The sequence below is a fragment of the Palaemon carinicauda genome, chromosome 8, assembly GCF_036898095.1.
Source record: "Palaemon carinicauda isolate YSFRI2023 chromosome 8, ASM3689809v2, whole genome shotgun sequence".
Lineage (NCBI taxonomy): Eukaryota > Metazoa > Arthropoda > Malacostraca > Decapoda > Palaemonidae > Palaemon > Palaemon carinicauda.
In genome coordinates, this window is record NC_090732.1 from 53,598,403 (window position 1) to 53,623,322 (window position 24,920).

Here is a 24,920-nt window from a genome sequence, read left to right on the forward strand (position 1 = left end):
AAAAAGAAACAGTTAAAGTATACGAGCGTGTCTGAAACCCATGTGGTGTATGGCTCCCCCTTAAAAATTACATACATGCGAAGTAGGGTGCTCTGCGTACTGTAGGCGGTCACCTGGCAGGAGATATGCAGGTTTTAGGCGATCAATGGAGACCCGGTCTTCTTTGCCACAAATGTTATTTAAGAATTACTTCGGCATACGGTGGATCACAAGGAAAGGGCCCATGTAAGGAAGTGTTAGCAGTGTCTTCCAAGTGTCGTTGCGCAGAAAAACAAGCGTTGCTGAGTGCAAATCTGTCGGTATGTGTTGCTTTTCTGGGCCTTGTAAGTCTGGTGGCCAGGAATAAATTTTCCCAAAACGTGACATAGACATTGGAGGTTATTGGAGGAGGCTGTAGATGGTAAAAACTTGGCAGGGACCACCAACGGATTGCTATACACCATTTCAGCTGCCAAGACAGCCAGAGCATCTCTCAGGAGTGGTTCTTAGTTCCAAGAGGACCCAGGGAAGCTGGGTAAACCAGTTGGAGTCCTTGCGGTGGGACATACAAGCTACAAAACTACATTGGGATGCAATGAAAATGTTCACCCATTTCATTGACAGCAAGGTTGTAGGCGGTTGTCTGATGTAGGGTGATTCCAAGGAGAATCACTACTCATCTCCACAATAGAGAGGTGAAAGTGGTACCCCTGTCAAAAGTAATATGTTCAGGGATACCAAACCTCGCTATTCATCCTGGGAGTAAAGCAGATGTACAAAAGGCAGATATTGCAGTTTCCAAGGGAATGGCTTGAGGCTAACAAGTGGCACTGTCGATGACGGTAAACAGGTAACTTACCATATCCTTGTGATGTGGACAGAGCACCTACTACATCAACGACATGAATGTGGGCAAAATGATGCAGGGGTTGAGGAGCTTGGTACTATGGATCTATTTGTTGGGCTTCTGCCAAGGCATTGTAATCCAATTCGTGAATGGCAGCCAATGTGTTTCTTAACAGAGCATAGGCAATGGTATTAATTTTGCAAGGGACATGTTTTATGATTCAATTATATTCAACCATGGCAGAGAGACGTTGGCATTGACCAGGTGCTGGAATGTTGAGTGAAGGTGCGCACCAGAGGCATGTGGTCCATGTGAATGACAGAGGGCATACCTTCTAACAAGCGGCGACAGTGACGAACAGCCAAATGCACTGCCATAAATTAACGGTTGAAGATAGAGTAGCTAGATTTCGATTTGGACAGTTTTCTACTGAAGAAGTCCAATGGCAGGGTGAGCTGCTGACCATCTATTCGAATACTGAACTAAAGGGGTTCCTCTTTGCAGGAAGAAAACACAAGTATGTTGTCCACGTATCATGCACAGAGGGAATGTCCACTAAGATGCCAACCATGAGCCATTGAATAGTGGCCAGAGCATTACAAAGGACAAAACTAGAGTAATTGAAGGGATATGCACCAAAGGAGGTCTTGATGACAGTCTTGGGGATGTCTTTTGGGTTTATGGGCACCTGATAATATCCCTCCAGGAGGTGGAATGTGGAGAAAACCTTTGTTTTGTGCAAGCAGGAGGTCACGTCTGCAATGTTTGGGAGGGGGTAATAATCTGGTTCTGTCTGTATGATCAAGTGTTATAATCCCCATATGGGCGCAGATTGCTATCTTTCTTCAGAACGATGTGCAAGGGTGACGACCATGAGTTTGAGGCCTTCTGGCAAAGGCCCATTTCTTTCATTTCGGTGAATGTTTTTGCAGCGGCTCCCAAACGATCTGACAGTAAACAGGTAACAATGTCCTTGCTCTGTATGTAGGAGACCTACTACATCTACATGAATGTCGGCAAAACAATGCTGGAGTTGAGGAGCTTGGTACTCGGAATCTATTCAATGGGCTTCTGCAAAAGCATTGTAATCCAATCTGAGGTAAATGACAGCCAATGTGTTTCATGACAGAGCATTGGCAACGGTATTAATTTTGCAATGGACGTGATTTAGGATGCAATTGTATTCAGCCACGGTGGAGAGATGTCGGTGTTGACGGGTGGACCAGGTGTCAGAATGTCGACTGAAGGAGTGCATCAGAGGCATGTGGTCCATGCAAATGACAAAGGGCTTACCTTCTAGCAAGGGCAAAAGTGACGGACAGACAAATGCAAAGCCAGATAATAGGGGTCGAAGGTAGAGTAGCTAGATTCCGCCTTGGACAGTTTTCTACTGAAGAAAGCCAATGGCAGGGTGAGCCGTTGACCATTGTTCGAGTACTGCATCAAAAGCAACGTCGCTGGCTTTGGTGGAGAGAAGGAGAGGTGCATGTGGCACAGGACAAGTGAAAGCAGCTGCGGTTGATAGGGCATTCTTTGCGTTGCAAAAGGCCGCTTCTTGTAGTGAACACCACTTTAGGTCTTTTGGCTTGCCCATGAGGGAGGCGTAGAAAGGGCAAGAGTAGCGGCGATGACTGGCAGGATACAGTACAAATATTTGATCATGCCCAATAATTCTTGCAGTGCTTGAATGGTCAAAGGCATGGGGAAGTTCTGAACAGCTGCTACCTTCTCATGGAGTGGGTGGACTCCTTCAGGAGTGAAGCAATGCCCTAGGAATGATATTTCATTGGTGACGAAGGCACATCTACAATGCCGTTCAGTTGTAGGCAGTCAAGCACTATGCATAGGTGACAAAGATGTTCCTCTTTGGAGAAAGAGAACACAAGTATGTTGTTCACATAATATGCACAAAAAGGAAAGTCACCTAAGATGTCATCCATGAGTTGTTGAAAAGTGGCCATAGCATTACGAGGGCCAAAACAGGAGTAATTGAAGGTGTATCCACTGATGGGGGTGGTGATGGCGGTCTTGGGGATATCTTTTAGGTTTTTGGGCTCCTGATAATATCCATTCAGGAGGTGGAACGTGGAAAAAACCTTCGCTTTGTGTATGTAGGAGGTCGCGTAGGCAATGTTTGGGGGAGGGTAGTGATCTGGTTCTGTCTGCATGATCAAGTGCTATAATCCCAACATGGGAGCAGAGAGCCATCTTTCTTCAAGACGATGTGCATGGGTGATGATCATGGACTTGAGGCCTTTTGACAAAGGCCCCTTTCTATCATTTCGGTGAATTTTTGTTTAGTGGCTGCCAAACGATTTGCGGTAAACAGGTAAACATGTCCTTATGTATGTATTGTACCTACTACATCGACATGACTGTGGCCAAAATAATGCTGGGGTTGAGAAGCTTGGTACTCTGGATCTATTTGTTGGGCTTCTGCTAAGGCGTTGTAATCCAATCTGAGGTGCATGGTGGTTAATGCGTTTATTGACAGAACATTGGCAAAGGTATTAATTTTGCAAGGGACGTGTTTTAGGATTTGATTGTATTCAGCCACGGCAGGGAGATGTCAGCGTTGACGGGCGGCCCATGTGTTAGAATGTCATGTGAAGAAGTGCACCAGATGCATGTGGTCAATACGAATGACAAAAGGCTTACCTTCTAACAAGTGGCGAAAGTGACAGAAAGACAAAGACATCCACCAGAAATTAGGGGTCGAAGCTGGAGTAGACAGATTCCACCTTGGACAGGTTTTTTTTACTGAAGAAGGCCAATGGCAGGGTATGCCTTTGACCATCTGCTTGAGTACTGCACCAATAGCGACGTCGCTGGCATAGGTGGAGAGAAGGAGAGGTGCATGTGGCACGGGAAAAGTGAAAGCAGCTGAGGAGGATACGGTATTCTTTGTGTTGCAGAAGGCTGCTTCTTGAAGGAGATACCTTTTCAGGCCTTTTGTCTTACCAATGAGGGAGACTATGGAGGATTAATTTTTTTATTTATTTATATTTTTCTTTTATTTGCCAAATCCTGAGAGAGAGAGAGAGAGAGAGAGAGAGAGAGAGAGAGAGAGAGAGAGAGAGAGAGAGAGAGAGAGAGAGAGGTACTTAGTGTATCAATAGTTTGTTGTGAGAAAGACCGTTGGTATAGATGAGGTTGTTTGTATACTTTTAGCTAGGTTAGGACAATGGTAAATGTTTCGAAGCGAATGCTTTTTTGATTTGACTGCAGCAAGAGGCAGTAGTGTGAATGCTGGATTATCATTATTATTTTTTCGACCAGAGGGGAAGTGTTTGATTATTTTTTGAGCCGTGATTCCTCCTTTGGAGAGATTTTCTTTGAATGTGAAATTGTTTGTTGACGACCTGGCTTATAATAAGGAATTAGATACGACTGCTCAGATTTAGTTAAATGTTGATGACCCGGACCGAATGATATTCCGATTGCTGTTGATGATAATGATTATGATGATGATGACATCCAGGACCCCAATCAGGGAGGTAGTTGTGGCAAATTGCCATCAGTGTATTGCTAACCACAAAGCTGTGGTTGTGTGCCGTAAAAGACAGTTGGGCAGTGTGTGGACGGCTGTGATGGTGCCATTAAAATACAGTATATCATATAAACATACATATTTGGGTGTTTGTGTGAAGTTTAATTTTAAGTCTGTTAGGTTTTTTGGGGGATTTATATGAATGGTGTACGGTTATTATATATTTAGTGTTAAGTTTTGATTAGTTTTGAGTGTTGATAATTTGATTGTGCATGGTTTATGTTAAGCGTTTTAGTTTGTAAGAAATATAGTATTAAGGTTATGTTTTGTTTTCATTTTCCTTCTGTCCAAGAGTCCGGTTGACAACGTAAGGGGAAAGTTTGTGTTGAGGAGACTATTGTCAGTTAGAGTGATTCAAGAGTGTGGTGGTTGTCCTTGCAACATCCCGCCACATTATTTTGGCGCACGAACAGAGACTGCTGGTGAGAACCCTGGAGGGGGATGGAGACCTCCAATCACTGGCCCCTCTCTAGTTACTGGAATGGCCATACCATTAACATTTGGCCAAGCTGGGGACGTAAAAGGAGCACTGGTGGTCACTGTGGTTGTGACCCCAGTGGCAATGTGGCCCGTTGGTGACGGCTCAAAGCGCTTCAGGGCCGCCACTTGAAATATCAGGGACTTGACCTGAGTTGCCAGGTCACTGATAACCTTGACAAGACTCTCCACATCCAAGCTCAGGCTCTTCTTAGCCTTTTGGCTTTTACTCGATGACTATGCCATGTCTAAAAGTTTTGTATTTCCCGGGTTTGGGCACCAAACATTATGTAGTGGTTTGCGGACTATGGCCAGAGGTAGCACCCAAACTTCCTCGTGTCCGAATGCCGACTACACCCCAACGTTCACTACACAAAAAAATATACAACAATGGAATACCCCAAAATCTGGGTAAAAGGTAAACAATCAAGGATGAACTGCGCACTGGGCACCACTCCTTGATTTTATACTGGGCAAGGGGACCCAGCAAGAACCTTACTTCCCCCTTATCTTCCCTTGACTTGAGCTTGCTGAATAAACGTGTAATATGACCGTTGATTCATTTCTGAGAAGTTAGCAGAATTTATGAATAGCTCTATCTTCTTTAGGTAAATTGGCTTCAAGCTTAAGTAAAGTATCAGAACATTAGGAGGGAACAATTGTTTAGACTGGTAACAGGACACAGTGTGGGAGAAAAAAATATGATAAATTACTTATTAAAAACAGATTTAATAAAAAAAAAACACAACTGTTTAGGTTGACATTAACATTTTTTGTCAAATTCAAGTAAGCAATTAAAGGAAAAATTAGTATCCCTTTCCACTCTAACCTCACAATAACAAGATAAAAAAAATTTGAATAACAAAAAACAAGAACTTTTCACATGCTGGACACCCTTATGGGTTCCACATGCAAGTATAAACACAGGCACTCACTAGCCAGGTATCTGTTTGCCTCACGATCAAAGGGATTATAAAACAAGGTTGCAATTTATGCGGAAAAACTAGAATCTCCAGGCAAACTTGCTTTTAACAGTCTTCACCAGGCTGACTAGCAGCATAATCAGGTGCAGGATCATGCAATATTATTCCAGAGAAAATTCCAGGCTTATGACAGAAAAAACTTCAAGCTTAAAGGAGAACCCTTGCAACACTGTGGTTCATTATCTGCATGAACAGTCAGCCGGGTTTGTACACTGACAACACTTAAAAGTTTGGCTGCCGCTGAAAATTTTTCTATGCCACTTTATGTTCACTTGTTTCTGGGGATAAGTGATAAGAATAAACTAGTTTCACTTACCCCTAAATTGGAAGAAGTTATAACGAAACAGGTCTTGAGTAACTTGTCTTTCGACAACTTAATCTTGCCTATATTTCATATTCTCCTACTTCTACTTGTCTCCCTACTGGGTGTAGTGTCCTGCTGTCAGTACATGTTAAAAGAAATAATAACAGATTAAGGCCCTTCTTGGGGGGGGGGGCACTTGAGGGCTATAAAAACTATGTATCAAATTAAAAGTTTTTTTCATACATTACAAACCATAAAGCTTTCTTTGATACAAACCATCATTTATTGCAGCGTAGAGGGGGGCAAGAGTGGCAGCCATGACTGGCAGGAAATGGTAATAATATTTGATCATACTCAAGAATTCTTGCGGTGTTTGGACGGTCGAGGGCATGCGGAAGTTCTCAACAGCTGCTACCTTCAGGAGTGATGCAATGCACTAAGAATGATACTTCATTGATGCCGTAGGCACACCTACAACACCCTTCTGTTGCAGTCAAACGCGATGCATAGATGACAAAGGTGTTTCTCTTTTGGGGAAGAGAACACAGGTATGTTTTCCACGTAACATGCACAAAAGAGAAGGTCCCCTAAGATGCCATTCTTGTGGCGTTGAAAAGTGGCCCAAGAATTACGAAGGCCAAAAAGGAGTAATAGAAGGTGTATGTACTGATGGAGATGGTGATGGCAGTCTTGGCGTTGTCTTCTGGGTTTAGGGGAACCTGATATTATCCCTTCAGGAGGTGGAATGTGGAGAAAACCTTCGGTTTATGCAAGCAGGACGTCACGTCGGCCGTGTTTGAGAGGGGATAGATATCTGGTTCTGTCTTCTTGATCATTACAATAATCTTCATATGGGTGCAAAGAGCTATCTTTCTTCAGAATGATGTACAAGGGTGACGACCAAAGGCTTGAGGCCTTTTAGCAAAGGCCCATTTCTTTCATTTTGGTGAACGTTTGTTTAGCGGCTCCCAAATGATCTGATGCTAAGCAGGTAACAACGTCCGTATTACATGTGCGGAGGATCTACTATATCAACATGAATGTGAGAAAAACGAGGCTGGGTTTAAGGAGCTTTGGACTCTGAATCTATTCATTAGTCTTCTAACAAGGCATTGTAATCCAATCTCAGGTGAATGGCTGTCAATGTGTTTTTTGGCAGAGCATCGGCAACAGTGTTAATTTTGCACGGGATGAATTTTAGGGTGTAATTGTATTCAGTCACAGCGGAGAGATATCGGCATTGATGGGAGGACCAGGTGTCAGAATGTCGATTGAAGGTGTGCTTCAGAGGCTTGTGGTCCATGTGAATGACAAAGGAAGTACCTTCTAATAAGTGGAAAAAAGTGACGGACAGCCAAATGCACCGCAAGAAAGATAGATTCCGCCTTGTACAGTTTTCTACTGAAGAAAGCCAATGGTAGGGTGAGCCTTTGACCATCTGCTTGGGTACTACACAAATAGCGACATCCCTGGCATTAGTGGAGAGAAGGAGAGGTGTATGTGGTATCGGAAAAGTGAAAGCAGCTGCGGTTGTTAGCGCATTATTTGGATTACAGAAGGCCGCTTCTTGAAGGGGAAACAAATTCAGATCTTTTGGCTTGCTGTACCAACCGTGTTTCACACAATTGTACATAATTCCTTTTGTATATATTATGCTTGTATCTTCGCTCTTCCCTCGCACTAAAACGAACATGAAAATTCATGTCTGGTTTTTCCTCTTCCTCTGTGATATTGTCTGTCTTGTGAACTTGTTATGTCCTGTTGCCTTGAGGTTTTGTATATAAGGAGAGTGCTCTACAATAATATAACTCAGTCGTTTCCAATCTGCCTTTGAGTTCACACCCTTACTCGGCGCCGTCACATTGGTGACCCCGGAAGTCGACTCGCTCCCACTGCCTTCCACCCCCACCTCCCTCGCCCCTCCATCGTTGGTACTATGACGGAGACTACATCAGTTGGCGCCGCGGCCGCCCCATTGAAACTTTCACCGTTCGCCACCGGAGAGACGTTTGCTTGGTTTCAACGCGCTGAAGTCCACTTTCGTATCAGGGGCGTGACTCGCTCAAATACCGAAGCGGATTATGTTCTCGCGGCGATACCCGAGGACACCTTCCCAGAAATATCCGACTGGCTTTGTGAACAAGGAGACACCCCAATAGCGTATGACGCCCTCAAATCATACCTTCTGCAGCAGTACTCGCCGTCGCCAGCCACCCGTATAGCAAAGCTTTTTCAGCTCTCGCAACAACCGTTGGGGGACCAAAGGGCTTCGCTTGCCCTCAGGGAAATGACCAGTATCGCTCGCCTTCAACCTGCCGCAGCCGGCTCTCCTCGTGAGGTGAACCTACTCCGTGCCCTTTGGATACGCCGTTTACCTGAACCTGTACGCGCTGCCATACCCGATGTCGATAGTTTACCCATAAAGGACGCCGACGCCCTTATGGACAGCCACTTCAAGACCTCCATCAACGCCTCCACCCCTGATGATGAGGATGCCTATTCAACGTCAACCGAAGCTGACATGAATGCCGTAGGATATACACGCCTACCCCGTGACGTGCCGAAGCAGCGACACAGCCGCCCACCACCCACCAATCGCTTGCGCCCCAACGAACGACTTCTACAGCCACTTACTACCTCCCATCCGCCGCAGTTTTGCTACTACCACTTCAGATTTGGGGCAACCGCGAAGAAATGTGCCAAAGATTGTCAGTGGCCAAAAAACGTGTAAGCAGGCCATCGCTTGTGGCGGTGGCCTCCCATGTTTCTAATCTGTTCTTTTTACAGGATGCAGGAACGGGCGTGCGATTTTTGGTAGACACGGGTGCTTGTCGTTCTCTTTTGCCAAGGAAACTCTTCAAGGCACAACGTAGTCTGTCTACATCTGCCGACGTCCGCTTGGTAGCTGCCAACGGATCTGCGATACCGACCTACGGTTACGAGAACCTCACATTATCGTTCGGAAATGGTAAATTCAATTGGAAGTTTCTCGTTGCTGACGTCACAATGCCAATCCTCGGTGCGGATTTCCTATCTCATTTCCACCTTCTGGTCGATGTCGCCCACCGACGATTGGTCAACGCAGACTCGTACTTGTCGACACCTCTTCAACCCGCCCCCTCTAACCTCGCTCTCCACATCAGCGCACCCACGGATGCCTACGCCCACCTCCTCACGTCGTACCCGGAAGTTTTCCGTCCAGAACTTCGCCAAACGCCCACGGTTCCTTCTAAGCACGGTATTTATCACCATATCAAGACGACGGGACCCCCAGTCTTCGTAAAATTCAGACGTCTGGCACCGGAACGATTGGCAGCCGCCAAACAGATGTTCGCCGAAATGGAGAAAATGGGCCTTTGCCAAAAGGCCTCCAGCCCATGGTCGTCACCCTTACACATCGTTCTGAAGAAAGACAGCTCCCTCCGTCCGTGCGGGGATTACAAGCGCCTGAACATGCAAACAGAACCGGATCACTACCCCCTCCCTGAGAAGGTAGCAGCCGTTCAGAATTTCCCCGCGCCCTCGACCGTCAAAGCTCTGCAGGAATTCTTGGGCATGATCAACTATTATCACCGTTTTCTGCCAGCCATTGCCGCCACTCTTACTCCCCTCTACGCCTCCCTCAAGGGCAAGCCAAAGGACCTGAAGTGGGGTCCCCTTCAAGAAGCAGCCTTCTGCAATGCAAAGAAGGCCCTATCAACTGCTGCGGCTCTCACTTTTCCTATCCCACACGCCCCTCTCCTTCTCTCCACTGATGCCAGCGACGTCGCTATTGGTGCAGTACTCGAGCAGGTGGTCAAAGGCTCGCCCCGCCCATTGGCCTTCTTCAGCAGAAAACTGTCCAAGGCAGAATCGGGTTATTTTACCTTCGATCGAGAATTGCTGGCGGTGCACTTGGCTGCCCTTCGTCATTCGCACAGACCACATGCCTCTGGTGCACGCCTTCACTCGACAGTCTGACGCCTGGTCCGCCCGTCAACGCCGACATCTCTCCGCCGTGGCTGAATACAATTGCACCCTTCAATACGTCCCTGGGAAAATTAATCCCGTTGCCGATGCCCTGTCAAGAAACACGTTGGCTGCCGTTCAACTGGGATTGGATTACAACGCCTTGGCTGAAGCCCAACGACAGGATCCAGAGTATCAAGCTTGTAGGACATCCTGCACGTCCCTCTGTTGGGAGGATTTTCCCCTCGAAGACTCCAACACCACCCTCCTCTGTGACGTCAGTACTGGTAGACCGCGACCTTGGATTCCTGCTCCCATGCGCCGACAGGTGTTTGATCTCATCCACGGCCTTTCACATCCCTCGTGCCATTCTACTGCACAGCGGCTGAAGGCAAAGTTCATTTGGCACGGCATTTCTAAGGATGCTAAGGATTGGGTCCGTGCCTGTACTTCTTGCCAAACTTCCAAAGTACATCGACATACGGATTCAGGAGTGGGCACCTTTCCTCAACCTCAGCGTCATTTCGCACACATTCACGTAGACGTTGTAGGCCCCCTACCCACATCACAAGGACATCGTTACCTGTTTACCGTCATCGACCGCTCCACTCGTTGGCCTGAAGCCATTCCCATGGAAACTGCAACGTCCGCCTAGTGTACATCTGCCTTACTCTCTGGATGGATTTCAAGATTCGGTATCCCTGAGCATATTACTTCTGACAGGGGAGCCACTTTCACCTCTCAATTGTGGACGTCATTAGCGAATCTGCTGGGCATCACCCTACATCACACAACGGCCTACAACCCCGCTGCCAATGGAATGGTTGAACGTTTTCATCGCACCCTCAAAGCAGCTTTGATGTCCCGCTGCAAGGATTGCAACTAGTTTACTCAGCTTACCTGGGTCCTCCTGGGACTAAGGACCACTCCTAAAGATGCCCTCGACGTCTCGGCAGCTGAAATGGTGTATGGCGACCCGTTGGTCGTCCTTGCCGAATTTTTTCCTTCTACAACCTCCTCCGACGATCTCCAGCGCATACGTCACGTCGTGGGAAAATTTACTCCGTGCCGCCAGACTTACAAGCCCCCAGCGAAGCATCACATACCAACGGACTTGCACTCTGCAACGCACGTCTTCCTGCGCAACGACACCAGCAAGCCACCACTAACGCCCCCTTACACGGGCCCTTTCCTTGTGATCCGATGCAGTCCGAAAGCATTCCTCCTAAACATTCGGGGCAAAGAAGACTGGGTCTCCATTGATCGTCTAAAACCTGCTTATCTTCTGCCAGATGACCCGCCTACAGTTCGCCTCTCTAGATCAGGGCGCCCTATTTAACATGTACAGTATGTCATTTTTAGGGGGGGAGCCATGTACCAACCGTGTTTCACACAATTGTACATAATTCCTTTTGTATATATTATGCTTGTATCTTCGCTCTTCCCTCGCACTAAAACGAACATGAAAATTCATGTCTGGTTTTTCCTCTGTGATATTGTCTGTCTTGTGAACTTGTTATGTCCTGTTGCCTTGAGGTTTTGTATATAAGGAGAGTGTTCCACAATAATATAACTCAGTCGTTTCCAATCTGCCTTTGAGTTCACACCCTTACTCGGCGCCGTCACATTACCCATGAGGGAGACGCAGAGGGAGCAAGAGTGGTAGCGATGTCTGGCGAGAAACGGTAATAATATTTGATCATGCCCAATTATTCTTGCATTTTTTTGATGGTCGAAGGCATGGGGAAGTTCTGAACAAATGCTACCTTCAGGAGTGATGCAATGCCATAAGAATAATACTTCATTGGTGCCGAAGGCACACCTATAACGCCATTCTGTTGTAGGCGGTCAAGCACGATGCATATGTGACAAAAGTGTTCCTCTTTGGAGGAAGAGAACACAAGTATGTTGTCCACACTACATGCACAGATGGGAAGATCTAATAAGACCCAATCCATGAGGCATTGAAAAATGGCCCCAGCTTTATGAAGGCCAAAACAGGGGTAATTGAAGGTGTAGGCACGGAAGGGGCTGGTGATGGTGCTCTTGGGGATGTCTTCTGGGTTTATGGGCACCTGATAATATCCCTTCAGGAGGTGGAACGTGGTAAAAACCTTCGCTTTGTGTAAGTAGGAGGTCACGTCAGCGATGTTTGGGAGGGGGTAGTGATCTGGTTCTGTCTGCATGATTAAGTGATCTAATCCCCACATGGGTGCAGAGAGCCATTTTTCTTCAGGACGATTACAGGTTTGAGGACTTTTGGCAAAGGCCCATTTCTTTCATTTCAGTGAACATTTGTTTAGCAGCTGCAAGATGATATGACGGTAAACAGATAACAATGCTCGTGGGCAAAACAATGCTGCGGTTAAGGAGCTTGGTACTCTGGCACTATTCATTGTGCTTCTGCCAAGGTATTGTAATGCATTCCAAGGTGTATTGTGGCTAATGTGTTTCTTGACAGAGCATTGGCAATAGTATTGATTTTGCAAGGGACATGTTTTAGGATACAATTTTATTCAGCCACAGTAGAGAGATGTCGCCGTTGATGGGGGGGACCACGTATCAGAATGTCGAGTGAAGGCGTGCACCAGAGGGATGTGGTCCAAGCGAATGACAAAGGGCGTACCTTCCAACAAAAGGCAAAAGTGACGAACAGACATATGCACAACTACAAATTAGTGGTCAAAGGTAGGGTAGCTAAATTCCACCTTAGATGTTTATGAGGGGGTAGTGATCTAGTTCTGTGTGCATGATCCAGTTCTATTCTCTCCACATAGGCGCAGAGACCTGTCTTTCTTCAGGACGATGTGCAAGGGTGACGACCATGGGCTTGAGGCCTTTTAGTGATGGCCCATTTCATTCATTTCGGTGAATGTTTTTGCAGCAGATCCCAAATGATCTGACAGTAAATAGGTAACAATATCCTTGTTATGTATATAGGTGACCTACGACATCGACATGAATGTGAGTAAAACAATTCTGGGGTTGAGGAGCTTGGTACTCTAGATTTATTCATTGGGCTTCTGTCATAGCGATGTAATCCAATCCCAGGTGAATGGCATCCAATATGTTTCTTGAGAGAGCATCGACAACATTATTAACTTTGCAAGGGATGTGTTTTAGGATGCAATTGTATTCAGCTATGGCGGAGAGATGTCAGTGTTTTCGGGCGGACTAGGTGTCAGAATATTGATTGAAGATGAGCACCAGAGGTATGTGGTCCATGCGAATGACAAAGGGCTTACCTTCAAACAAGTAATGAACGTGGCGGACAGACAAATGCTCTGCCAGAAATTAGCGGTCAAAGGTAGGGTAGCTAGATTCAGCCTTGGACAGTTGTCTACTGAAGAAGGCCAATGGCAGGGTGAACTGTTGACCATCTGTTCATATACTGCAACAATAGCGCTGTCGCTGGCATCGGTGGAGAGAAGAAGAGGGGCCTGTGGCACGGGAGAAGTGAAAGCAGCTGTGGTTGATAGGGCATTCTTTGGTTTGTAGAAGGCCGCTTCTTGAAGGGGACACCACTTTAGGTCTTTTGCCTTGCCCATGAGGGAAGCGTAGATGGGGGCAAGAGTGGCAGCAATGACTGGAAGGAAATGGCAATAATATTTGATCATGCCCAAGAATTCTTTACAGTGCGTTGTCGGTCGAGGGCATGGGGAAGTTCTGAACTGCTGCTACCTTCTCATAGAGTGGCTGGACTCTTTCAGGAGTGATGCGATGGCCTAAGAATGATAGTTTATTGGTGCCGAAGGCTTACCAACAACACCGTTCTGTTGTAGGCGGTGAAGCAGGATGCATAGGTAACAAAGATGTTCCTCTTCGGAGAAAGAGAACACAAGTATGTTGTCCACGCTACATGCAGATAAAGGAAGATCACCTAAGACGGCATCCCCGAGCCGTTGAAAAGTGGGCATAGCATTACGAAGGGCAAAACAGCAGTAATTGAAGAAGTATGCACTGAAAGGGGTGGTGAAGGCGTTCTTGGGAATTTCTACTGGGTTTAAGAGCACCTGATAATATCCCTTCAGGAGGTGAAACGTGGAGAAAACCTTTACTTTGTGTATGTAGGAGGTCATGTCGGAAATGTTTGGGAGGGGGTAGTGATCTGGTTTTGTCTGCAGGATCAAATGGTATAATCCCCACATGTCCGCAGTGAGCCATCTTCTTCATGACGATGTGCAAAAGTGACGACAATGGATTTGAGGCTTTCTGGCAAAGGCCCATTTCTTTCATTTCGGTAAATGCTTGTTTACCAGCTGCCAAAAGATATGACGGTAAACAGGTAACAATATCCTTGTTATGTATGTAGGGGTCCCAATACATCGACATGAATGTGGGAAAAATGATCTGGGGTTGAGGAGCTTGGAACTCCGAATCTATTAATTGGGCTTCACTCAAGGTGTTGTAATGCAATCCCAAGTGAATGGCAGCAAATGTGTTTCTTGACAGACCATTGGTAACGATATCAATTTTGCAAGGGATGTGTTTCAGGATGCAGTTGTATTCAGACACGGCGAAGAAATTTCGGCGTTGACGGTCGGACCAGGTTTCAGAATGTCGAGTGAAGGACTGCATCAGAGGCATGTGGTCCATGCGAAGGACAAAGGGCGTACCTTCAAACAAGTAATGAAGGTGACGGACAGCCAAATGCACTGCCAGAAGTTAGTGGTCGAAGGTAGAGTAGCTAGATTCTGCCTTGGACAGTTTTCTACTGAGGAAGGCCAATAGCAGGGTGAGCCGTTGACCAACTGCTCGAGTACTGCACCAATAATAATATCGCTGGCATCGGTGGAGAGATGAAGAGATGTATAAGGCAAAGAAAAAGGGAAGGCAGCTGCGGTTGACAGGGCATCCTTTGCGTTGGAGAAGGTCGCTTCTTGAAGGGGACACCACTTCAAGTCTTTTGGCGCTCCCATGTGGGAGGAGCAGAGGGGGGCAAGAGTGGCTGAGATGGTTGGCAGGAAATGGCAATAATATTTGATCATGTCCAAGAATTATTGTTGTGCTTTGATGGTCAAGGTCATGGGGAAGTTCTGAACAACTGATACCTTCTAATGGAGGGGGAGGACTCCTTCGGGAGTGATGCAATGCCTTAAGAATGATACTTCATTTGTGCCTAAGGCACACCTAAAAGGCTGTTCTGTTGTAGGCAGTCAAACAGGAGGAAGAGAACACAAATATGTTGTCCAAGTAACATACACAGAAGGGAAGTTCACCTAAGATACCATCCTTGAGGCATTGAAAAGTGGCCCAAGCACTTCGAAGGCCATAAGAGAAGTAATTGAAGGTGTATGCACCAAAGGAGTGGTGATAGTGGTCTTGGGAATGACTTTTGGGTTTATGGGCACCTGATAATATCCGTTCAGGAAGTGGAAAGTGGAGAAAACCTTAGCTTTGTGCAAGTAGGAGGTCATGTCGGCGATGTTTAGGAGGTGGTAGTGATCTAGTTCTGTGTGAATGATCAGGTTCTATTCTCTCCACATAGGTGCAGAGACCTGTCTTTCTCCAGGACGATATGCAAGGGTGACGACCATGGGCTTGAAGCCTTTTGGCGATGGCCCATTTCATTCATTTTGGTGAACATTTGTTTAGCGGCTCCCAAATGATCTGACAGTAAATAGGTAACAATGTCCTTGTTATGTATATAGGTGACCTACTACATCGACATGAATGTGGGCAAAACAATGCTGGAGTTCAGGAGCTTGGTACTCCGGATTTATTCATTGGGCTTTTGCCATAGCGTTGTAATCCAATCCCAGGTGAATGGCATCTAATATGTTTCTTGAGAGAGCATCGACAACGTTATTAATTTTGAAAGGGACATGTTTTAGGATGCAATTGTATTCAGCTACGGCAGAGAGATGTCAGTGTTTTCGGGCGAACTAGGTATCAGAATATTGATTGAAGATGAGCACCCGAGGCATTTGGTCCATGAGAATGACAAAAGGCGTACCTTCAAACAAGTAATGAAGGTGATGGACAGCCAAATGCACTGCCAGAAGTTCGCGGTCAAAGGTAGAGTAGCTAGATTCTGCCTTGGACAGTTTTCTGCTGAGGAAGGCCAATGGCAGGGTGAGCTGTTGACCATCTACTCGAGTACTGCATCAATAACAATGTCGCTGGCATCGGTGGAGAAACGGAGAGATGCATATGGCAAGGAAAGGGAAGGCAGCTGTGGTTGACAGGGCATCCTTTGTGTTGAAGAAGGCCGCTTCTTGAAGGGGACACCACTTCAGGTCTTTTTGGCACCCCCATGCTGTATGAGTAGAGGGGGGCAAGAGTGGCTGCGGTGGTTGGCAGGAAATGGTAATAATATTTTATTATGCCCAAGAATTATTGCTGTGCTTTGACAGTCGAGGGCATGGGGAAGTTCTGAAAAGCTAATACCTTCTAATGGAGGGGGAGGACTCCTTTGGGAGTGATGTAATGCCTAAAGAATGATACTTTAATTGTGCCTAAGGCACAATTACAAGGCAGTTCTGTTCCAGGTGGTCAAACAGCATGCATAGGTGGCAAAGGTTTTCCTCTTTGGAGGAAGAGAACACAAATATGTTGTCCAAGTAACATACACGGAAGGGAAGTTCGCCTAAGATACCGTCCTCGAGGTATTGAAAAGTGGCCCAAGCACTTTGAAGGCCATAAAAGAAGTAATTGAAGGTGTAGGCACGGAAGGGGATGGTGATGGTGGTCTTGGGGATGTCTTTTGGGTTTATGGGCACCTAATAATATCCCTTCAGGAGGTGGAACAGGGAGAAAACATTTGCTTTGTGCAAGTAGGAGATCCCATTGGCAATGTTTGGGAAAGGGTAGTGATCGAGTTCTGTATGCGTGATCAAGTGCTATTTTTTCCACATGGGCGCAGAGACCTGTCTTTCTTCAGAGCGATGTGCAAGGGTGACGACCATGGGCTTCAGGCTTTTTGGTGATGGCCCATTTCTTTCATTTTGGTGAACGTTTGTTTAGCGGCTGCCAAACGATCGGACAGTAAACGGGCAACAATGTCCTTGTTATGTATGTAGGTGACCTACTACATCGAGATGAATGCGGGCAAAACAATGCTGGGGTTGAGGAGTTTGGTACTCCGGATCTATTCGCTGGACTTTTGCAAAGGCATTATAATCTAATCCCAAGTGAATGGCATCCAATATGTTTCTTGAGAGAGCACCGACAATGTTATTCATTTTGCAAGGGACATGTTTTAGGATGCAATTGTATTCAGCTACGGCAGAGAGATATTAGTGTTGATGGGCGGACCAGGTGTCAGAATGTTGATTGAAGGTGAGCACCAGAGGCATGTGGTCCATGCGCATGACAAAGGGCATACGTTCTAACACATGGCAAAAGTGATGGACATACAAAATGCACCGCCAAAAATTAGCGGTTGAAGGTAGAGTAGCTAGATTCTGCTTTGGACTTTTTTCTACTAGAGAAGACCAATGGCAGGGTGAGCCATTGATCATCTGCTCGAGTACTGCACCAATAACGATGTTGCTGGTATCAGTGGAGAGAAGAAGAGGTGCATGTGGCACGGGAAAAGTGAAAGCAGCTTTGGTTGATAGGGCATTCTTTGCATTTCAGAAGGCCAATTCTTGAAGGGGAAACGACTTCAGGTCTTGTCCATGAGCGAGGAGTAGAGGGGGGAAAGAGTGGCGGCGAAGGCTGGTAGGAATTGGTGATAATATTTGATCATGCCCAAGAATTCTTGCAGTGCTTTGACGGTTGAGGGAATGGGGAAATTCTGAAGAGCTACTACCTTCTCATAGAGGAGGTGGACTCCTTCAGGAGTGATGCGATGCCTTAAGAATGATACTTCATTCGCGCTAAAGGCACACCTGCAAATCTGTTCTGTTGAGGGCGGTCAAACAGGATACATAGGTAATAAAGGTATTCCTCTTTGGAGGAAGATAACACAAGTATTTTGTCCACGTACTATACACAGAAGGGAAGGTCGCCTCAGATACCATCCATGAAGCGTTGAAAAGTGGCCTAAGCATTTTGAAGGCCAAAACAGAGGTAATTGAAGGTCTATGTACCGAAAGGAATGGTGATGGAGGTCTTGGGGAGGTCTTCTGGGTTTATGGGCACGTGATAATATCCCTTCAGGTAAAAATGTCCTTGTTATGTATGTAGGTGACCTGATACATTGATATGATTGTGGGCAAAACAATGCTGTATTAAAGAGATTGGTACTCCGGATCTATTCGTTGGGCTTCTGCCTAGGAGTTTTAATCTAATTCCAGTTGATTGGCAGCCAATGTGTTCCTTGACTGAGCATCAGGAGTGCTATTGATTTTGCAAGGGACGTGTTTCAAGATGCTATTGTATTCAGCCTCGGCGAAGAGGTGTCGGCATTGACGAGCAGACAAGGTATCAGAACGTCGAGTGAAGGAGTTTACCAAAGGCATGTGGCCTATGCGAATGACAAAGGGCATACGTTCTAACAAATGGTGAAAGTGACAAAGCCAAATGCACCGCCAGAAAATAGCGGTCGAAGGTAGAGTAGCTAGATTCCTCCTTGAACAGTTTTCTACTGAAGAGGGCCAATGGCAAGGTGAGCCGTAGACCCTCTGCTCGAGTACTGCACCAATAGTGACATCACTGGCATCGGTGGTGAGAAGGAAAGGTGCATGTGGCATGGGAAAAGTGAAAGCAGCTACAGTTGATAGGGTATTCTTTGCATTGCAGGAGGCCAATTCTTGAAGGGCGATACCACTTCATGTCTTTTTGGGGCAAAGAGTGGCTGCGATGGCTGGCAGGAAACAGTGATACTGTAATATTTGTTCATGTGCAAAAATTCTTGTAGTGCTTTGACGATTGAGGGAATGGGAAAATTCTGAACAGCTGCTACCTTCTCATGGAGGGGGTGGACTACTTCAGGAGTGATGCGATGCCCTAAGAACGATAATTCATTGGTGCCGTAGGCACACCTACAACGCTGTTCTGTTGTATGCGGTCAAACATTATACATAGGTGACAAAGGTGTTCCTCTTTGGAGGAAGAGAACACAAATAACTTGTCTATGTAACATGCACAGAAGGAAAGGTCCCCTAAGACTCCTTCCATGAGTCATTGAAAAATGGCCTCAGCATTATGAAGGCCAAAACAGGAGTAATTGAAAGTGTACGTAAAGAAGGGGATGGTGATGGCGATCTTTGGAATATCTTCTGGGTTTATGGGTACCTGATAATATCCCTTCATGAGGTGGAGCATACAGAAAACCTTCGCTTTGTGCAAGTAGGAGGTCACATCGGTGATGTTTGGGAGTGGGTAGTGATCTGGTTCTGTCTGCATGATCAAGTGCTATAATCCTCACATGGGCACAGAGAGCCAACTTTCTTCAGGACGATGTGCAAGGGTGACGACCATGGGCTTGAGGCCTTTTGGCAAAGGCCCATTTCTTTTATTTTGGTGAACGTTTGTTTAGCGGCTGCCAAATGATCCGGTGACAGGGGCCTGAGTCCAGCATTGATGGGCGGAGGATCCAAATGTCGAGTGAAGGCGTGCATCAGAGACATGTGTTCCATGTGTATGACAAGAGACATACCTTCTAACAAGATGTGAAAGTGACGGACAGCCAAATGCATGCCAGAAATTAGCGGTCGAAGGTAGAGTAGCTAGATTCTGCCTTGGGCAGTTTTTTACTGAAGAAGGCCAATGGCAGGGTAAGCCATTGGCCATCTGCTCGAGTACTGCACCAATAGTGATGTCACTGGCATCGGTGGGGAGAAGAAGAGGTGCCTTTGTCACGGGAAAAGTGAAAGTAGCATCGGTTGATAGGGCACTTTATGCATTGCTGAAGGCCGCTTCTTGAAAGGGAAACAACTTCCGGTCTTTTGGCTTGCCTATGAGGGAGGCGTAGAAGGGGGCAATGGTGGCGATGGCTGGCAGGAAACGGTGATAATATTTGATCGTGCGCAAGAACTCTTGTAATGCTCTGACGGTCGAGGGCATGGGGAAGTTCTGAACAGCAGCTATATTCATATAGGAAGGGTGGACTCCTTCAGGAGTGATACGATGGCGTAAGAATGATACTTCGTTGGTGCTGAAGGCATACCTACAAGGCAGTTCTGTTGTAGGCGTGCAAGCATGATGCGTAGGTGAAAAAGGTGTTCCTCTTTGGAGGAAAAGAACATAAGTATGTTGTCCAAGTTACATACACAGAAGGGAAGGTCACATAAGTTGCAATCCATTAGGCATTGAAAATTAGCCATAACATTATGAAGGACCAAACAGGAGTAATTGAAGGTGTATACACTGAAAGGGGTGGTGATGGCGGTCTTGGGGATTTCTTCTGGGTTTATGGGCACCTGATGATATCCCTTCAGGTGGTGGAGCATGGAAAAAAATCTTTGCTCTGTGTATGTAGGAGGTTACATTGACAATGTTTAGGAGGGGGAATGATCTGGTTCTGTCTGCATGATCCAGTGCCATAATCCCCATATGGGCGCAGTGAGCCATCTTTTTACAGGACGATGTACAAGGGTGACGACTATAGGCTTGAGGCCTTTCTGCAAAGGCCCATTATGGCAACAAACTATGGATAAGATTATTTCAGAAGTGCAAGGAGTATTTATTTTCATAGATAATATTTTATTCTCTAGTAAAGATAAAAGAAAACAGAGAAAGATTACGGGCAGATCTGAAGAAGTTGAAGGAACACAATATTAGAGTAAAAAGGAGCAAATGTATTTTAGATGTTGATTCAGTGGATTACTTAGGTTTTGTAATCAATGGCAAAGGTATTCACAAGACTAAGGAGAAAATTAATGCAGTGATATCAACTAAGGTACCAGAAAATGTTAAGGAATTACAATCATTTTGAGGTTTAGTAACATTTTATGGAAATTTCATTCAAAATTTAACTACAATCGCATATCCACTATATAACTTGTTGAATAATGGTGTAAAGTGGAATTGGACAAAGGATTGTCATGACTCTTTTGATAGAATCAAGCGGGAAATAACATCTATATTTCTAATACATTATCAAATGGATTTACCAGTTGGATTAGGATGTGATGCATCAAACATAGGTATAAGTGCAGTATTATCTCATGTAATGCCAGATGGAACACAATAGCCAATCACATTCAGTTCTAGATTATTGAACAAGGCAGAAAGGAATTACTCTCAAATAGAAAAAGAAGATTTAGCATTAGCATATGGAGTTATGACATTTCATATGTATCTTTATGGAAGGAAAAGGTTCACGCTTATTTATAGATCATAAACCTCTATTAGCAATATTGGGCCCAAAAGCAAGTTTGCCTTCGTCGGTAGCTGCATGACAACAAAGTTGGGCAATTACCTAAGCCGTATATCATTTTGATATACAATATTTTTCTACATCAAAGATGGGTAATGCAGATGCTTTATCTAGGTTTTCAGTAGACAAAACACCAGAATAGTATGATGACAGCATATTGCTAGTTTCAGTATATGATGTACCCATTACAGCAAGGAATATTGCAAACAATACCACGAAAGACCCAATATTTAGTAATGTTTTTGAGAGTTTAATGATGGGTAGGGATATATGGAGAGAATTGAGCATAACACAGGGTTATATAATGAAAGGGTCAAGAGTAATTATTCCTAGTTCACTGAGGAATAAGGTTTTGTCTGAAATACATGTTGATCGCAAAGGTATTGCCAAATCAAAGTCTATTGCAAGGGCTTTTGTCTGGTGGCCAGGTGTATTATTATGATAATAATTATTATTATTACTAGCTAAGCTACAACCCTAGTTGGGAAAGCAAGATGCTATAAGCCCAAGGGCTCCAACAGGGAAAAATAGCCTAGTGAGGAAAGGAAATAAGGAAATAAATAAACGATATAAGAACTAATGAAAAATTAAAATAGAATATTTTAAAAACATTAGCAACATTAAAACAGATATTCGATATATAGATTATAAAACTATACTTTAACTATAAACTATGTAAGCTTGTTCAACATAAAAACATTTGCTGTGAGTTTGAACTTTTGAAGATCTACTGATTCAACTACCCGATTGGGAAGATCATTCCACAACTTGGGCACAGGTGGAATAAAACTTCTACAGTACTGTGTAGTATTGAGCTTCATGATGGAGAAGGCCTGACTATTAGAATTAACTGCATACCTAGTATTACGAGCAGAGTGGAACTGTCTGGGAAGATCTGAATGCAAAGGATGGTCAGAAATATAAAAAAATCTTATCCAATATGCATAATGAACTAATTGAACGACGGTGCCAGAGATTAATATCTAGGTCAGGAAAAAGAAATTTAATAGACCGTAAGTTCCTGTCCAAAAAATTAAGATGAGAATCATCAGCTGAAGACCAGACAGGAGAACAATACACGAAACAAGGTAAAATGAAAGAATTAAAACACTCACATAAATAGAGATATTGAATTATTCGTGAGAAATTGTATGAATTGTGTTACTCAACAGAACAATCCTCATTTTGCTAGAATACACCCATGGGAGTTACCCATGTATCCACGGCAAAGATTGCACAAAGATTTTGCAGGTCCTTTCTTAGATTATTTGTTTTTGATAGTTTTAGATTCTTACAATAAGAGGCCAGAAGTAGTTCCAATGAAGACAATATCTTACACAACTCTAAAAGTATACATGAAATTTTTTTTTCTACATATGGTATTCCAGAAAGAATTATAACTGATAATGGTCTACAGTTTACCTCACAGGAGTTTAAAAAGTTTTGTAATGTAAATTGTGTTAAACATACATTTTCAGCAATGTATCACCCTTCCGCGAATTGAGAGGCTGAAAAATTTGTTCAAACATGTAAGCATAGCATGAAGTGTAAAAAAGCAAATGTAAATAACATATTTTTTTCTTGTGTCAAAGTCTTTTGTTTTTGTTTAATAGAACAACAGCGCACAGCACAACAGGTGTGACACCATCAAATTTGTTTATAGGAAGGAGGATTAGGTTTTCAGTTAGATTTGTTAAAGGGTACAAGCATTTAGAGTCTCCCAAAAGTAAGAAATTTTTCCCCTTATCTAATCTCATAGTAAGATAATGCAATACTCCGGAGAAGTGGGTACAAGGAGAAATTGTAAAAGAGATAGGAAATTTACATTATGATGTTCAAGTTGGTGGATATATTGTAAAACGTCATGTTGATCAATTACGGCCGTTAGATAAAAATCCTGTAGATCATGTGAATGTTCCAGATGGAAAATTTTCAGAAATAGTTAAATCAAATGAATCAAATATCAGATGTAGATTCAGAATCTACTCATGTACCAGTACAGGATGAAGGTAGAGTAGTTCTCTATAGGATGAATAGAGGGAAGCGCCCTTAGAGATTAGATTTGAAAAGTTTTGTACAAGGTCAAGTTAAGGGGGAGGAGCCTGTTATATATTTGTACTGTAATACCATATGCGCTACGGGTATTAAGTTAGGACGTGTTTCGGCACAGTTCAGCATGGTTTATAAGTATAATAGCGTATGTTATGAAGGGATTTAATCATTTATCAATTTTCTCAAAGATAGGATGTGATTCTTCTCATTTTTGTGTTGCAGTAGAATCCAATGTTTTGAGAGTGATGCTCATTGGTTATTTTGTATTTTTGTAAAAGATTTTGTTTACATCGATGTTTTCTCTTTAGAGTCACAAGCCACTAAGAGCTGTAGCAATTATGTAAGGCATTATCAATAAATGTATTTCAATAATACATGTTCGCGTTACATCCCACCCAGAAGACTTGGTAACATTAGTATGGGATGCTGAACAACACTAACAAAAGGATATAATTCCAGGTGAGTGAGCTGATATCAGGTAAATGTGATGTAGGCCAAACATTACCCACTACACTCACAAAATATATGTTCGATGGTTGAAATAGTGTCATACTCACTGTACTTGGGAGATATTTCGTGAGCTGTGCACATAAAAATCCATAGGACAATCTTGTATGACCAAACTTACTTAAAGATTTTCATGGTGAGAAAATTAAATGTTTTTTTGTTTCAATTTTTCATTTTCTGGTTCATTATTGTAAACATTTTGCAAATGTGTTAGCAAATGATGTTTCGCTGTAGTTACGTATTCCTTAACAGGGATTTTAGTAGAGTTGTAATATATTTATGACTGATCTAGAAGCAGCATCTGCTTTTTTATTATCAAATACTCCAGCATGAGCCGAAATTCAACATATTTCAATAATTGCTCCTTTAGAATATTTGTAATACTATTGGTTCTTGTATGCATAACCTTTGAGAGCTTCTATGGCACTACTTGAATCAGAACAAATTATAAACTTGATTTAAGAATGCCTATTACTAGTACAATCGCATATAGTTATATGTAAATACTGAAAATTCATTAGGTAATGAGAGCTGACATGTTTTGTCTAAGGATAATGTAGCACAGCCAGTACCCTTTAAAGATTTAGACCCATCTGTATATACATATACGCACACAGACACAGACACAGACACACACACTTACACACACATTTATATATATATATATATATATATATATATATATATATATATATATATATATATATATATATATACATATATGTAAAACATAATGAGGTCCTTTCCTTTGAATATATTCCAGTGTATGTTGTTTATTGTAACTCGGATTACAGATATATTATTTGATAAATGTAAAAGATGAAAGCATATTCTTGTCTTCTTTATGATCCAAAGTGAAGGAAAGGGACATGGTTGAATAAGGTTCATTGTGATGTTTGCAGATTGTAGTAGCCCATTGCTCTTACGGGTAATGGTGATTCATATAGAGCTTCTTTGTTGGAAAATTAGTGGATAGGATCTCTAATGCACTTCACATGATTACA